Source organism: Chenopodium quinoa, unplaced genomic scaffold, assembly GCF_001683475.1.
Source record: "Chenopodium quinoa cultivar QQ74 unplaced genomic scaffold, ASM168347v1, whole genome shotgun sequence".
Taxonomy (NCBI): Eukaryota; Viridiplantae; Streptophyta; class Magnoliopsida; order Caryophyllales; family Amaranthaceae; genus Chenopodium; species Chenopodium quinoa.
The window spans coordinates 757847-774331 of record NW_018745546.1 but is presented as its reverse complement, the minus strand read 5'-3'; the positions used below and the strand labels follow the sequence as shown (position 1 = coordinate 774331).

At 39.9% G+C, this 16485-nt stretch overlaps 2 long non-coding RNA genes across 2 annotated transcripts; one reads left to right on the top strand and one right to left on the bottom strand.

Annotated features, from left to right (window-relative positions):
- Positions 1-7504: 7504 nt before the first annotated feature.
- On the bottom strand, positions 7505-8464 carry LOC110716181. The gene is made up of 2 exons (XR_002510409.1): positions 8172-8464; positions 7505-7719 (listed from the first exon to the last, which is right to left on the bottom strand). It is a non-coding gene; the product is annotated as an uncharacterized LOC110716181 (long non-coding RNA).
- A 916-nt stretch (positions 8465-9380) lies between these two features.
- Positions 9381-13098, top strand: LOC110716180. The gene is made up of 3 exons (XR_002510408.1): positions 9381-9857; positions 11975-12745; positions 12847-13098. It is a non-coding gene; the product is annotated as an uncharacterized LOC110716180 (long non-coding RNA).
- Positions 13099-16485: the final 3387 nt, after the last annotated feature.

The window sequence follows — 16485 nt, the reverse complement described above, 5'->3', positions numbered from 1 at the left end:
CAGAGAACATGTGGTAGTTCATCCGCCCATAGGCCGCCTGCTCGTTCAATCTTTTTCTTGAGACCGTCTGAGATGATTTTATTAAAGGCTTCTACCTGGCCGTTTGCTTGTGGACGGCCGACAGATGCAAAGTAATGTGCAATTCCTTGGTCTCCCAACCAGCTTTTGAGAATAGGCGTCTCAAATTGGGGACCATTATCAAAAACCATAGACATGGGAACCCCGAACCGAGTGATGACGTTTTTCCAAATGAATGAAATTACATCTTTCGTCTTGATTCCCTTTACAGCCTCCGCCTCTACCCATTTAGTGAAGTAGTCAACGACAACAAGTATATACCTTCTGCCGCCTGTAGCAGGCGTATATGGACCCAGAATGTCCATGCCCCACTTAGCAAACGGTAGTGGGCTGTGAATGGTAGTGAGGTCAGTAGCCGGACGGTGAATTAGTTTGCCAAACCTTTGGCACTTGTCACATTTTTTCACCATCTCCATTGCATCTGCTTCCAAAGTAGGCCAAAAGTAGCCCTGCCGCCTTGCCCTTTGAGCAAGCATCCTACCACCTATATGGGAAGCACAGAAACCAGAGTGAAGATCATCTAGTATCTCTCGTCCCTTTTCAGGAGTAACACACTTTAAGAAGGGTTGAAGGTACCCCCTCTTGTGAAGTTCTCCCTGTATCATTTCAAAACAGGAGGCTCGTTTTTTCAGTGCTGCCGCCTGTTGAGGATCATCCGGCAGTGTACCGTTTGTCAGATATGCCCTGATTGAATCCATCCAGGTTGAGCTTCTGTCTAGGATTCCAATAGGGTTTTCCTCGATGCTTCTCTTCTCCATTACTTCCCAAAAAACAGTTCGAGGAGTATCGGAGGAGGCGGATGATGCTAATTTCGAAAGTGCATCTGCCTGGTTGTTTTCTGATCTCGGCACTTGGATCAGATGGAAATCCTCAAGGGAGCCGACTGCTTGTCGGACCGCCTGTAAATACTTGATCATGGCCGGATTTGTTGCTTCGTATTCGCCATTGTACTGACTCACTATCAATTGTGAATCAGAACAGGCGTCTATTTTTCTTGCCCCTGCCGCCTTACACATGCGGATCCCGGCTAGTAAAGCTTCATATTCTGCCTCATTGTTTGAAGCCTGAAAACTGAAGCGTAGAGCATACTCGAACCTGTCGCCCTCTGGAGATTGACATACGACGCCTGCTCCACAACCGTTTGAAGTAGAGCTTCCGTCCACATATACCTTCCAGACTTGGTCTGGAACTTGAGAGTCAGGAGGACGAGTCATCTCTACAATAAAGTCAGCAAAGGCTTGCCCCTTCACTGCTTTTCTAGGCTCGAAAGTAACTTCGAGACTCTGCATTTCTATGGCCCATTTGATCATTCGTCCGGACGACTCCATGGTGGTAAGGGGCCGCTTGATCGGTTGGTCGGTATACACGACGACTGCATGTGCCAGAAAGTAGGGCTTCAATTTTTTAACAGCCATGAAGAGTGCAAGACCAAATTTCTCCACTAGGGGATACCTCAACTCGGCATTTTTCAGTACGTGACTGACAAAGTAGACCGGAAGTTGACAGCCGTCCCTTTCAGCAAGGAGCACAGCGCTTAACGCATGATCAGAGATGGCCAGGTACATGTAGAGATTTTCTTTGGGCAAAGGGCTGACCAGCCTCGGCAAGGAATGCAAGTGAACCTTTAATTTCTGGAAGGCGGCCTCAGCATCCGGCCCCCATTCAAACCTTGCCTTTTTCTTAATTGCCTGGAAAAAGTATAGGCATTTGTCGCCTGATCGGCTTAGGAATCTTCCCAAGGCCGCCAGACAACCTGTTAACTTCTGAACCTCTCGGACGGTACGAGGCGACTGCATGTCAATGACCGCCTGTACCTTCTCAGGGTTCGCCTCTATTCCTCTCTGGTTGATAAGGAATCCGAGAAATTTCCCAGACTCAACTCCAAATACACATTTCTTGGGATTGAGCATGACATGGTGCCGCCTGAGTGTGGCGAAAGTTTCTCGGAGGTCCGTCAGATGATCTTTCTGAAGTTTAGTCTTGACAATCATATCATCAATATATGCCTCGACGTTTCTCCCAATCTGATCAAAGAACACTGTGTTTATCATTCGTTGGAAGGTAGCCGGGGCATTCTTAAGACCAAACGGCATGACCGTGTAACAGTACAATCCCTGATCAGTGACGAAGGCCGTCTTCTCCTGATCTTTCTTCCATAAAGGAATTTGATGAAAACCAGAATAGGCGTCCATAAAACTTATCAAGGCATGGCCGGCTGTTGAGTCGACCAGGTTATCAATTTTAGGCAGAGGGTAACTGTCTTTTGGGCACGCCTTGTTCAAGTCTGTGTAGTCTACACACATTCGCCAGGTGTCATTCGGCTTTTTAACAAGCACCACATTTGCAACCCAATCTGGGAAGTAACATTGCCGAATGAACCATGCATCAAGTAATTTTTTGACTTCGGCGGCTGCCGCCTGACCTCTTTCTTCACCATGGTTCCGCTTCTTTTGCCGTACCGGCTTCTTTTTCGGATCCACAGCGAGTTTGTGTACTGCCAGATCAGGACTAATGCCTGGCATTTCATGGACTTCAAATGCAAAGATGTCCTTGTACTCTTTCAACAGGTTGTGAAAGTCGTCACCAAGGTTTCTCAGAGCAGTCGTCCCAACTTTGACTGTTCGGTCAGGACGGGAGTCGTCTAATATCAGGTCCGCATGCTCACCAGCCGGCTGAGGGCGGAACTCATCCGGCCGCTCCTCTGCCAATGATTGCTATTTTCTTGCTTTTCTTGCGGACTCTGTTTGGGACGCCTTTCTTTTTCTGTCGCCTGTTTCTTGAACAGGCGCACTCTCCTTGACATTGTCAAGGTCTGTTTTTTCTCCACTTGACCCAGTGGCCATAACAGTGGGCTTGACATCCGAGAGATAGCACTCTCGGGCCATCCTCTGATCTCCCCTTAGGGAGCCGACTGTTCCATTATCCCTTTCAAACTTAAGCAGCATAAGTGACGGGATTATAACAGCCTTGGAATTATTCAGGGTTGGTCGACCCAGAATCATGTTGTAGGCCGAGAGTTCCTCTACCACTAGGAACCGGACTACCATGTGTCGTCCTTCCCCTTTTTCGCCCAGGCGAATGGGTAGATCTACTCGTCCCAGTGGGTGGACGACTCCTCCTCCAAAACCTATTAAAGGGTGGGAGGCCGGATGTATGCAGTCCGTCTGATATTTCAGTTTTGACAGACATTTGCTGCTGATGAGATCTGAAGAGCTCCCGGTATCTATGAGGATTCGGCCAACTCTCTGGTTGGCCACTTTACATTCAATAACGAGAGGGTCGTCATGCGGCCCCCTTATTCCTCCTAGATCCTCTTCAGTGATGACAATCTCAGGAAATGTATATTTGGACGGCTGTTCTTGGTGAACGGAATTTACATCTAACCGCCTTATATTATCTTTGTTGCCCCTAATAGTGGGGCCGCCTCCTGAGAAGCCGCCTGCAATGGTGTAGACGACTGCATCATCCGTATCGGAACTGTCGGCCTGTTGATTCTTTTTGGCCGACTGCTTTTTTGAGGAAGTATTCCCCGTAGATTTCTTGACATAAGTGTCAAGATCACCTTGATCAACCAAGCGGTCTAGGTACCGCATGAGACTGATGCAGTCATTGGTGTGATGACCAACGTCATCATGGTAAGCACAGATTTTGTCTTGGTTCCGGTTGCTCGCAGAACCCTTCATGGGGAGCGGCTTCTCAACTGAGAGCCGTCCCTTTATTTCTTTTAAGATAAACTGGTTATCCTTGTTAAACACATACTTTGGGGAGTATGGTTTGAATTCTTTTTTCTTTTTCTGGGCCGGTTGTTTGGAGGAATCAGCCGCCCAGACCTCTTTTCTTTTCTCATCTTTGTGGGACGACTGTTTCTGTTGTCCCTCTCTTTTGTCGAACCTCTTCCCGTCCGACTGTTTTATCGTACACAGATCAGTCGCCTGTATATAGGCTTCTGCTTCAATCAAGGCCTCTTGAAGAGTCGCCACCCTTTTTCGAACTAAATCAAATTTAAAGGTAGACCCGTCTTTGAGACCTCTAAAAAAGTCCGTATAAGCTACCTCATCCGGTAACCCTTGAATCTGTATTCTCATCAGGTTGAACCGCCTGATGTAAGAACGAAGCCCCTCCTTCTCGCCCTGCTGAATTGTTCCCAAATCAAGGGTCGTTTTCTTTGCAGGGATGTTCATAGCGAAGTTGGAGGCAAATAAGTAAGCAAGCGTCCTGAAGTTGTTTACACAACCAGTCGGCAGGTTGCCGAACCATTGCTGTGCAATTCCCTTGAGAGTCGCTGGGAAACACTTGCACCAAGTGGGATCATCCAACCCTTGAAGGTACATCAGGTTGGTGAATGCCATCAGATGGTCTTCTGGGTTAGTAGTGCCGTCATAGGCGCCTACTAGAACATTTTTTACTTTGGCCGGCTGAGCGGCTTCAGTAATTTCCTTGGAGAAGGCCGACGGCTGTTCACCAAGTCTAAGCAGCCGTAGCTTCCAGTCCATAGGTTGGACGTTTTTTGCTGCAGGTCCACCAAATGGAGGTGGCTGCATAAAATACCGTTGTTGCGGCACAAATGGTAAGTTTGGTACCGCCTGGGCACTATGAAAGCCGGACTGACGGGAGGTGCCGCCTGACTGACTCTCATGGTACGACTGAGTATGCCTCATCGAGGCATTTCGCAAACTGTCCTGAAAATTTGAAGTAGAAGCCGACTCTGATAATCGGTCACTCTTCTTCTGCTCTAGCAGGAGCCGAGCATCTGTGAACGTTTGCTTTGACCCGTCCGCCTGAATATGACGAACCGGTTTCCTATTTCCCGTAGGATAGCGGAGTTTTGTAAAATCAAGAGCAGGTGGCTCCCGCTTCTTGGATTTAGGATGGGGAGTCGCCTCTCGCCCTTGAACTGGCTTCCTCTTCAGTGAAGTGGAAGGTTTCTTGGCCGTCTTCTCCTTGACTGAAGCAGGCGGTTTTTTGTTGATCAACTCTTGAATCTCTCCCTTGAAGTCCCTCATGAAGGTCATGAGTTCGTTCCTTGTGATGGGAGCAGACCCATCAGTCGGCTGTTGCCGAGCAAGCGATGCGCCTGCTGGCTCGCTTCCTGTTTTAAGATGCTCCCGTTCCCTCCTTTCGGTATGGCGGGTACGTCGGGCCCTTAGGGTCCCGTCTGGAGCTGTATGAGTTTCAACTTCAAATTCACTTTCGGTATCATGGTCCGACTGGACTTGAGGGTCGTCTAGGGGACGCCTCTCTTCTGGAGTCGGTACAGACTTGGATGCCATCTCTGAAGTACTCTCCCCACAGACGGCGCCAAATGTTTCGGGGTTTTCTGATGTCCTGCGGGAGAGTTACAATTCCGAGACTGGAACCGGACGCCTGTACCTGCAAAATAACGGAGACTCCTGAGAGCTCCGCCTCCAACGGTCAAGTTAGTACCTGATTAAGGAGTAATCAATACAGAAATTAAAGTAATGAGGTCTCTCTAGGTGAGAGTGCTTAGTGTTGGTAATCTGCGTCGTTAGCGAGATTAGCCGGTTGTTAATAACTCTGTTCTTCTCTGCTTGATCTCTTGATTATTCGATTCTGTGATTAATGAGGATTAATTAAGTATTTATAGCCTTGAGAAGCGTGCAACTCTCTAGGTTTAAGGTAAACCTAGGGCTGATCGAGCCTCTAGACTGGATTGGGCCTTGGTGGCCGGTTTTCCCATTTGGCATGGGTGGACACGTGGCGTGTCTATAGCGGTCCGTAGAGGACGTATCTGTGACTGACACGTGGCAGGCTCCTGTTGTCCTTCGTGAAGGACACGTGGCGGAACCGGGTTGGTCCACTTGTCAGAAGGTGATTGGTGGATAAAAATCCCCTAATCAAAAGGTGTTCATCAACGGGTTTGGTTTTGGGGAGACATTTTTAGGTGTCTACAGGTAGCAACAACAGCACTGTGCAAAGGTTGTGCAGCACTACTGCTGATGCTGCTGTGCATTGCTGCAAGCAGCGTACACCTCACGGTGTACGACCACCGTGGCCGGCTTTGGCTAGCCACACCACGGTGGCTGGTGCAAAATTTTTTAAAAAAATTATTTTATTTTATTTTAATAAAAATCAGATTTCAAAATTAAAATTAAAGAAATAAGTTTTGATTTTGAAAAGATTATTAACAAAGTTAAAGTTGTTAATTTTGTTACGTTTGAATAAATATGGAGCAAAAGATTCTATTTGGATAATGATTGATTTATTAATGAGATTAACCCATAATTAATTTCGGATAATAATTGATTTAAAATTATGTGACTGGCTAGGCAATTAGGATAGAATCTCCTAAATTAGTTAGAATAATCATGAAAAATAAATATGATTTATCTTCCATAATTAAAATATGATTTGATTCTATCTCTTACCTAAAATAAAATATGTGATATTTTATGGTTGGTTTGAAATAATATGTGATATTATCTAAATGTAGTAATAAATTAAAATATGAGATATTTGGAGCCATGTTTCCTTAATTGTGGATATTTGATGTTGTAGGAAAGCATGATGAGTGATTTATTATGTGTCACTTTATAATATATGATATTATTTATTGCTATATATAGACTAGTATGGCCCATAGATTCTAAATACGATCTGCGCATCGTTTTATATTTTTGTAAGCTAAATAGGGTCTGCGTACCGTTAAGTATTTTTATAATTTATTTTGTTTTATTTAAGTAGTAGATAGAATAGAATAATATTACAGGGTGCATTTGACCCAAGAAGCCAATGGAGTGGAGGCCCTAAGGGTTAAGATGGATGAGAATGAAAATTCAAGTGGGAGCATTTTCTACTTTATTAGTTTTCTTAGGGGTCATACTATGTCATGTTTTATTTATGCATTAGTAGATTATGCATGTTAGATTTTATTGATGCTTGTGATGATGCACTAGAGTTAACTATATTAAAATCACAAACATAATGAATCTAGGTCGTAGTAATATTGAGGTTGCTTTTCCAATTAAAAACCCGAAAAACCAATGATATTTATGATGGGTCATGCCTAAGCTGGGTGTCATATTATATCTTGGGAGAGTTAGGGCAAATCAAGTTTTACAATTTTAATTGGGTATACTCAACAAGGTTACCTAAAGAGTTTAGATCCTTGAAGCTAAGGGTAATAATTAAATATGTGATGATAATTATTAAACCAAGAATTACAAGAGTTGTAATTAGGGATGGCAATGGGTCGGATCTGGACCGGGTCCGAATGGACCCGGATCCAGATCCATTTTTCAACCTTGGATCCAGATCCGCCCCGGATTCGTCGAGTCCATAAAATGAGGACCTTGATCTAGATCCGACAGATCCAACGGATCCGGGTCCGAATCCGGGTCCCAAAACGGGTCCAAAACGGGTCTTGCACGTTTTGCCTAATTTTTTCAAACAAATGTAATAAAACGCATTTCAACCAAGTTCAATGCATAAATTAGAGTTATACAACTAAAAATACAATGTAACACACATATTGTCTTTGAAAAAAAAAATCCAAACATAAAAAAAAGTACCATGTTACAAATGACCAAACAAAAAAAAATAACATTGATGTATCCGATTTGAGCATCCAATATCCATATTCCGAAAGAACTAATCTTCATCACTACTAATATCATCAACATCCTAAAATAATGAAACAAAACAAAACAAAGAAAAGAATTAGTAATTGGCAAAAACTAAACTCACAATTGGACCTTACAAATAAATCAAACAAATACACAAAAATTACATAAATTACACAAATTGCAAGCATAAATACATACAAATATACAATTAAACAAACAAGATGGCAGCAAAAACATGTACAAATAACAAGTAAAAATAATCCCACGAATTTGCAGCAAACCCACCAAAAAAAACCCATCAAATCAAATGCACCCACCAAATCCAAGAAATAAACCCACGAAATTGCTAAAACTAAACCCATCAAATCAAGTGCATGCAAACTTGAACAGAAACATCTAAAGATAATATGAACTACTACCTTAATTTATTTGTTCATTAAAAAAAAAAATAAAAAAAAAAAAAAAAAAAACTAAAAAGGGATGGGAGTACGGGCTGTACAACTTACAGACCTGGACGAGGTCTTTGATGCCGTTTTGTTTGCCGGCGATATGTCTGGGAGGTCCGGTGGTCGGTGGAGATTAGAGAGTAGGCTGAGTAGTGGTAGTGGATAATGGAAACTAGAGAGAGAAAGTTAGGGTTTGTAAATAGTTTTGATTTTTGTTTCTGAATTGATATGGGCCGAAAGTTGTGTGACTTGTGAGTTTTGTATTAGAATTTTTATTATTTTTTTAAAAAATTAAATTTTAAAAACGGATCCACAGATCCGGGTCCGGGTCTGGAAGTTAGACCCGGACCCAGATCCGTTTTTCAGGCAGGACCCGGATCCGACCCAGATCCGTCGGGTCCAAAATTTGAGGACCCAGATCCGTGAAAAATGGATCTAGATCCACGGATTCGGGTTGGGTCCAGATCCACTGTCATCCCTAGTTGTAATTAATAAAGAGTTTATTCACCTTGGAAATGTAATGGTTGATGGTCGGGCCAAAGTCCGATCAATTATTGCACAAATAAAGGGTCTTAGAATCACTTAATTCAAATTGGGATCATTTAATTGAATAAAGTGTTTTAAAGTTACCAAATTTAAATCGTTTATGGTACTTTAAATTTATCAAAAATAATTATTGAACTTTGCCTCATTTTGTTTTTGTTTGTACATGAATAACCTTTACGACAACACTATTTTGTCAAACAAATTGAAATTAAAGCTAAATCTCAGAAACTTCAGGGAATGGGAAAACGAGTTGAGAAATGTTCTCATAAGTCAAAGGGTTGAGGCTCATTTATACATACCCATTGTGAGAAGATACACCATTAGTTTTACTCCTGAAAGGCATGCGAAAGATGTTTCGGATGCAGAGAAAATCAGGAATCTCATTTTAGAATCTACTCCAACTTGTTTGAAAAGAAGGTTCAGGCACTATGAGTTGACCAATCTGCATAAATGTCTTCGTGCCATGTGTCGAGGTGGCATTCGGGCATTAGGAAGTGGAGGCATTAATGACCACAATGTAAGAGAGGTCGTTAATTCGATCCCTCAGATTTACTACTCCTGGAATGACAGTGTAAGGTTTGAGACTTACAATATCCACTATAAGATTATGGCTAAGAAACTCTTGCCTGGTCAGTCAGTTAGGACCCATGTCTATGAAATGATTGGATTATTCAATCAGAGGTATATCCTAGGGAATCCGTCCACCACATTGGTGGGTAAAATAATTCAAGAGAAATAAGAGACCCGTTATCAAACCTAAGAGGTCTTTTAACGTGTACCATGTGTCAATTAAAAAAAATATACAAGTATCTAAGAGACCCGTCATAACCTAACAAATCACTTAAAGGCTTAAATCTTGTAGTACATTTTATATACCAACATCTTTATATTATCCCCCACTCCACTATTCTTTTCATATTCTTCTAGTCTCTTCCTTATCTTGTCTTCATTCTCTCTCTTCTCAATTTTCTCACTCTAAATTATTGAGGCTGAATGCAATAAAGCCCCTCATTTAATCTTCTCTAGATTTATTTTCTTTCCCCCCTCTAAAGTATGACCTACCTCTAGATCTACGGTTTTTCTCTAGTAGAATGGTGGTTTCAGATGATGTCCGACTCTACTAACTGTCACTATCCTCGCTAAGTGATTGAGTGGTTTGTGCTGGGTTCTCACTCGTGGCTCCTTACTGCCGTAGCCCGTGGAGGTAAGCCAATATGAGTTCTTGGTTTCTTCGGTTTAGTTAATTAAATCTGGGATCCTTTTATTCTTCTTATATTTATTAATTTGATTATTGATTGGTAATCCGAGTTCGATTCGAATCCGTTTAAAATTAGTCTGAGTTCGAATCCGATAAATTAGATCCGAATCCGAATAGGAGGTGGATCAGACTTGGACCCTACGCAAAGTCCGACGGAGTCCGATCCGAGTCCGAATCCGAGAGTATAAGCATATGCTCTATATCTTTGGACAATTATTTGCTTGTTTTGTAGCATAATTTTGTTTTGTAACTTAGTTTATAATTTAAATATGTTATGTTTATACTTTAATTGGTATGACAATACAAGCAATTATAGGTATACGACATTACAAAAAATAAAAATAAAAATAATATTGAGATCATTTCGGAAGTCCATATAAGCGGACCGGATTTGGATCCAAAAATTACGAGTCGGATCGGATTCGGACTCGGATTTTTTAAATTCAGACTCGGATTCGGATCCGGCCCAAGGTCCGTTTAGTTACTAAACGGATCAGATTCGGATTTAGCCACATCCGACCCGAATCCGATCTGCTGCCATTCCTACCCCCACTCTAATATTCTTTTCATATTCTTCTAGTCTCTTCCTTATCTTGTCTTCATTCTGTCTCTTCTCAATTTTCTCACTCTAAATTATTGAGGCTAAATGCAAGAAAGACCCTCTTTTAATCTTCTCTAGATTTATTTTCTTTCCCCCCTCTGAAGTATGACCTCTAGATCTACGGTTTTTCGCTAGTAGAATGGTGGTTTAAGATGATGTCCGCCTTTATTGACTGTCACTATCCTCGCTAAGTGATTGAGTGGTTTGTGTTGGGTTCTCACTCGCGGCTCCTTACTGCTGTAGCCCATGGAGGTAAATCAATATGAGTTCTTGGTTTCTACGGTTTAGTTAATTAAATCTGGGATCCTTTTATTCTTCTTATCATATAACTAATATATAAAGCTAAACTTTTAGCCAGGTCACGAAGCAGCGACACTTGGCATTACTTTTCGCCAAGTGTCGCACCACGTTGGATAGATTTAAATACACTTCATAAGATAAAAAAGTTAGTTTAGAATCCTATTATGAATCAAATTTGGATAGAATTTTAGGATAAAATTGTTAATTTACTGTTTTACTTTCAATAAAATAAAATTTGAGTTTCGCGCCGCATTGTATAGATTTAAATCGATTTCATAAACAACCCGGGCATCGCACGGGGCACAAAACTAGTATTTATTAATTTGATTATTGATTGGTTTACAATAGTTTAAAATTCATAGTATTGAAGTGGATACTGATTTATTGCAATGTACAATTTGGGGCTTTTCTATTCTAATTGTTTTTTCGGCTTTTATTTTCATTATTCATGAGTGTTTTATTTCCTTTTGTACTCCAAATTATTTCTGCTATAGTGTTAGGATAATTATGGGAATATTGTTAGAATATATACTTGGTATATTTGTTATTATCTTAGTTAGGCATATTTCTATCCCTTCCATATACTTGCCGTAGGTTTTAGGTATTGATTAATGGCCTACTCTTTGTATAAATATATGATGGCAGAGTGTGAATTAAACAAGCTTGAACAACCTATCTTCATATATCTTTACATATAGATCTGCTAGTTTTAATGGCTTTCAAGCAATCCAATGTGCTCACCAAAAAATTGTCGAGGGGTAAGTTTAATTTTATCTTTATTTTCTTTTTAATTTGTTTATATGGGTTAATTTTCCATTTAATTTTCTGTATTAGAAGTGTTAGTTCTTGTAGTTATGAAGTTTTATGGTTGTATTTCATTAAATGCAGATTTGATGGGTTTGACAACAATTTAATGGTTTGACAATACTCAATTAGAGAATAGCTTTGAAGGCTCCAAAATACTCAACACGCTAATTTGTTTTAGCTAGATCTTATTCAATTGATGGATTTCCTATTTTTCTCTTTAGTAATGTGCATTTCTTAATTAATTTTTGTTTTAATTATGTATTTCGTTCAATTCTATACATTGTTTTTTTTACGAGATTGTGTGTTTATCTAAATTAATTCTTTGTTTTTATAATGCCAAATCTATTTTTAACAGTACTCAATTGAGGGCAGAGCGAATATGGAGTACTCAAGCTATATTAACGAATATTATGAATAGTAATTATAAGTGTAAATTTCAATTATGTTTATACTTCGTGTGTTTTAGTGTTTTTTTTTTGTATAATACTCCATTAATCCATATCAGTTTTGTTATAAAGTACGGAGTACTTTTCTAGTCTGTAATTTACCATTTTTCTGCCATTGGAATAAAGAATACATTTTCAAATTTCATATTTCAAAATTAAAATATGAAAAAAAAATTTGTTTTTTTTTCAAAAGAAAAAGAATCAAAGAAACCCATCATAAAACATAGCAGGTCTGTTAGTTTCAACTAAAGATACCTAATATTTCAAATAACAGGTCTGTTTCCCTCAGTATATGACAACTTGTACCCTCACATAACAAACCACATATCTTTATCAACGGGTCTGTTTGTCTTTCAAAGAGACCGCACCTCATTATGGGGTCTAGTTATCAAACAGACCTCTGAGATAGAGACCTGTTCAAAAGTGGTCTCTTAGGCATATTTGAACGCCTCTCTTAGACAATTTTTGTAGTAGTGACACTATCTTGTTCCCGCTCCATGATGGATTTGTTCTAGTCAAGCTTATTCATGATGATGAAGGCTCGACAGTGACATTAGTCAACCTTTTGGTCAACCATTCAGAGGAGTACTTGAAGAGGGAAGGAAGCCAGTGCTTCTATTGCAGTAGGTGGTCTTGCCACATACATGGGTGTCCCCATTACACACCACTGAAAACGGAAGGTAAAGATTTACCTAATGTTTTTGTTGTAGAAATTAATCTTACTTCTTCAACTTGGGTGTTCGATACCGGTTGTGGTGCTCACATTGGTAATAACATGCAGGGCCTAGAAAGGAGTAAGAAATTAGCAAAAGGGGAAGTCGCACTTAGAGTAGGAAATGGAGCAAAAGTTGTCGCACTTGCTATTGGAAGCTATAATTTGAGACTTCCATCTGGTCTTATTTTGGTACTTAATAACTGTTATTATGTCCCAACAATTACCAAGAACATTATTTCAGTTCATGATTTAGATACTGAAGGTTCGTCTTTTGAAATAAGAGACAAGTGTTGTTTTATATCTAAAGGAAATATTTCATATGCTAACACCAAATTGATTAATGGTTTGTATGTCTTAGATTATACAACTCATGTTTACAACATTGATCAGAAAAATGGGGTTATTCGTAACGGGTAGCTGAAAAGCCTGTTACGAATGATGGGGTTATTCGTAACGGGCAGCTAAAAAGCCCGTTACAAATAATCCATTACTCGTAACGGGCAACATAAATGTCTGTTACGAATAATGGGTTATTCGTAACGGGCAACATAAATGTCTGTTACGAATAATGGGTTATTCGTAACGGGTTTTTCAGCTGCCCGTTACGAATAATAGGTTATTCATAACGGATGGTGCCCGTTATGAATAAGAAAGACCATCCGTAACAGCTGCATACGTAACGGCCGCTGCCTGTTACAGATGGGTAGTTTTTGCCCGTTATAAATGCCCTTTTTTCCACTAGTGAAAGCGTAAAACAGATGAATCAAACCAAACCTATTTATGGCATTTTAGGTTAGGTCATATAAATCAATCGTGCATCTAGAAATTACATAAGGATGGACTCCTAACTTCATTTGATTATGAATCATTTGAGAATTGTGAGTCATGCTTGTTAGGTAAAATGACCAAATTGCCTTTTACTAGAAAAGGTGAAAGAGCTAGTGACCTTTTGGGCCTCATACATACAGATGTATGTGAACCAATGAGTTCAAAAGCTAGAGGTGGTTATAGCTATTTCATTACCTTTACTGATGATTTAAGTAGATATGGTTATATCTATTTAATGAAATACAAGTTGGAATCCATTGAAAAGTTCAAGGAATTCCAGAATGAAGTACAAAACCAACTTGGGAGGACAATTAAAGCACTTCAATCTGATCATGGTGGCGAATATTTGACTTAAGAGTTTGATGAACATCTGATTAATTGTGGAATACTTTTACAATTAACCCTTCCAGGTACACCACAACTAAATGGTGTGTCAGAAAGGAGGAATAGGACCTTACTAGATATGGTTCGCTTCGATCCATGATGAGATTTATTGATCTTCACATATCATTCTTGGGATATGCACTAGAAGCAGCTACAAACATACTAAACAGAAGCCCGTCCAAAATAGTTGAGAAGACACCATATGAGTTACGGACTGGAAGAGTTCCAAAGTTGTCTTATCTCAAGGTTAGGGGTTGTGAGGTCTATGTAAAACGTTTACAAAGCGACAAACTTGACCCTAAATCAGGGAATTGTTTCTTTGTGGGTTATCCTAAAGAAACAAAGGGGTATTACTTCTACAATTGCGATGGTAACAAAGTGTTTGTTACTTGTGATGATGTCTTTCTAGAAAAGAAATTCCTCTCTCGAAAGACAAGTGGGAGTAAAGTAGTGCTTGAAGAAATTCGAGACGAGAAACAAATGGATGGGGATAACACCACATCAGAGGCGATGGCGCATAATCATGCGTTGCAGCAAGCTAATTCGACTAGCGAGACTCCCATCGTCCCACTTGAATCTGATTCTTGCGAAAATCTTCAAAGAGTTGAACAGAACATTTCTATTGGTGCTCCTACGCCATATAGGTCTGCCAGAATCAGAAACAAATAGTTTGTTGAAGTTTTGTTAACTAAGGATTTGACAGGCTCAAGTCGTATTCACCTAATAAAAAATAAAACCTAAATCCACTAACTATGTACATAGGGAAGAAGGGTCGAACCACAGGGAAACATATCAATTTACTCCTAATTAATTAGAAATAATCTAGATTATCAAGTAACCAAATTTGTTGTAAAGAGTAATTAAACTACTAAAGGTAAAAGTAACAAGGGAATAAAAAGGGATATAAATCAACGAAGGGAAAACCTAGGGCATAGGTTCACTAATAAACAATATTCCAGGGCAAATCATAATAAGCAATCATCAAGCATCAATAAGTCAGATTATAAAGGGCTTCCGCTACGTATTATAATCACAGAGTTAATTTACCAGTATTAACTCTCATCACTCGAATCTCGACTTAACCATTTATAAATTAGTCTGCCTATTAAAACTAAGCCTAAACATCAATTCTCATTTGTCGAATCTTGAATTAATATTGCTAAACTCATACAATTAAATCTGGCCAAACCTACTTGCATAGCATTAAATCAATCAATAGGAAATTAATCAAGCATTGATAATCAACAATCACAAATTACCCATTCATATTATTTATTAGATCCCCATAAACCCTAGAAATAAAACTACTCAAACATAATTAAATTTAAACTAATCAAAACAATAAAGCAAGACATGATGAAAGAATTAAATAAAATAACTAAAATTAAAAGAGAAGAAATTGTTACCAAAAGAAATCTGGATTAAGGAATGGAGTTAAGAACAATAGTTGAGAGAATTTTTGAGAGAGAAAATATTCTAAGTAGAGAGAGAAAATCTAAAAGAGAAGGTAATAAAAAATTACGTCCAAAAATCGTACTTAAACATCCCTAAAACAAATCCTAATTGAAAACTAAAAATCTCGACAATCAGGTCTTCTAAAAACAAGCGCCCGATCAGGCGAAGTGCGGCCCGATCGGGCCCTCCTTTTTTCCCTCGCTCTTCCTGCTGCGCCGCGCCCGATCGAGCTTATGCTCACCCGATCGCGCGCGCCTTCTTGCTGATGCCTCTTGTGCGAGCCCGCTCGATTGGGCGAAAGCTTTCCCGATCGGGCGCGGCTTCTTCTTCGAGGCTTGGACTTCGATTGGGCTCGATTCTTTGGCCCAATCCGGATTTCCTCTTCGGGTTTGAATACTCGATTCAATTGCCCCGGTATCACATAACGAGTCCTTAATCGCCGGCTGTAACAGTTCTTGGGCTTCAAAGACAGTCGTGTCCTCCTAATGCTCGTAGTTGCTTCATGAAAAACCCGAAAAACGCTCCAAATGTGAAATTTCCTACAAAACTCATGCAAAACTACAAAAACACTAGAAAACACTAATTAGTAATAAAAGTGGCCCTAAAGAGCCAAAAACACCACTAATTATGACCATGGGACGGGGGTAAAACACTATATCAATTGGACATATCAAACTCCCCCAAGCCAAACCTTTGCTTGTCCCTAAGCAAAGAGCTCATCAATGAACATATAAAACATGCTTCATCCCAAGTAAACAAAATCAAGCACACACGATTCAAGGCAAATCTAATGAACATGCTTCAATGTCAATCAATCTTATTCATCTAATCATCCTTCCTCCCCAACAATTGTCAATTAGAGTAAACCACATGATCATATAGAATTCAAGACTAGTGCTCACACACTCAACTCTCATTTATGTGGCGAGTAAAAGATGTACTCGATCGCTCTCCAACTAACCCCTTTATATGTGAAAAATGCCCTCCCAACTCACACTCTCGTGTGTTTAAAACAATGTTCGCTCAACCTACTAGTCG